This window comes from Anoplophora glabripennis, unplaced genomic scaffold, assembly GCF_000390285.2.
Source record: "Anoplophora glabripennis isolate ALB-LARVAE unplaced genomic scaffold, Agla_2.0 scaffold287, whole genome shotgun sequence".
In the NCBI taxonomy this organism is placed as follows: Eukaryota; Metazoa; Arthropoda; class Insecta; order Coleoptera; family Cerambycidae; genus Anoplophora; species Anoplophora glabripennis.
The window spans coordinates 4320-5089 of record NW_019416441.1 but is presented as its reverse complement, the minus strand read 5'-3'; positions in this window follow the sequence as shown (position 1 = coordinate 5089).

The window sequence follows — 770 nt, the reverse complement described above, 5'->3', positions numbered from 1 at the left end:
ATTCAATCCGTCATTAGCGAAACGTTGATGAATATTAATAAAAACGTGTGGATGCGGCTGTCTTCTATTAGGAAATCGTCTCCGATATTCCCTAGCAGCTTCTGCCGAGTTCCCATTGGCAAACCCGTATACGAAGTGAATATCTGCGTATTCTTGGTTCGTAAACTTAAACGGCATTTTGAATTTGTTGCAATTTTTTTTAATACTCTACACACAATTAGAAACTATAATAAAATAAGCGCAAATGTCAATATTAGAATGACATTTCAAGTCTGATTTGATTTCTAAACAGTATTTTCGGTTTTTCTTAATTCGATTTCTAAACAGTATTTTCGGTTTTTCTTGAAAACGCCACCTCCTATCGACTTTGGACAAGAGGGCCTTTTCTGGGTAAAATTGAATGCTCTTTCATATTTTTCGAAAACATTTGGAAAATATCAAATCGGCTATACTTTTTTTTATAAAAATATGCATAGAGACCCCTCTATCTCCACCACTGGAACTAATATGCGATGATTTTCTGTGTCAAATTATTTGCCCTTAAATACTAAGTCTTTCGCCGCAACATGATGATTTTTTTTGTCAGCGGTTATTTAGTTAAAAAATAAATAAATAAAACAAAAATAAAATTGAACGCCCTGTATCTCAGAAACAAAGCGTTTTAGGACCCATATATATAGGAACTTTTAGACTCAAAATGAGGTCTTCTACTAATTCCTGAAGTCCTGCTATTTAAATGTGAGACACCCTGTATATGTAAGATAGTTAAA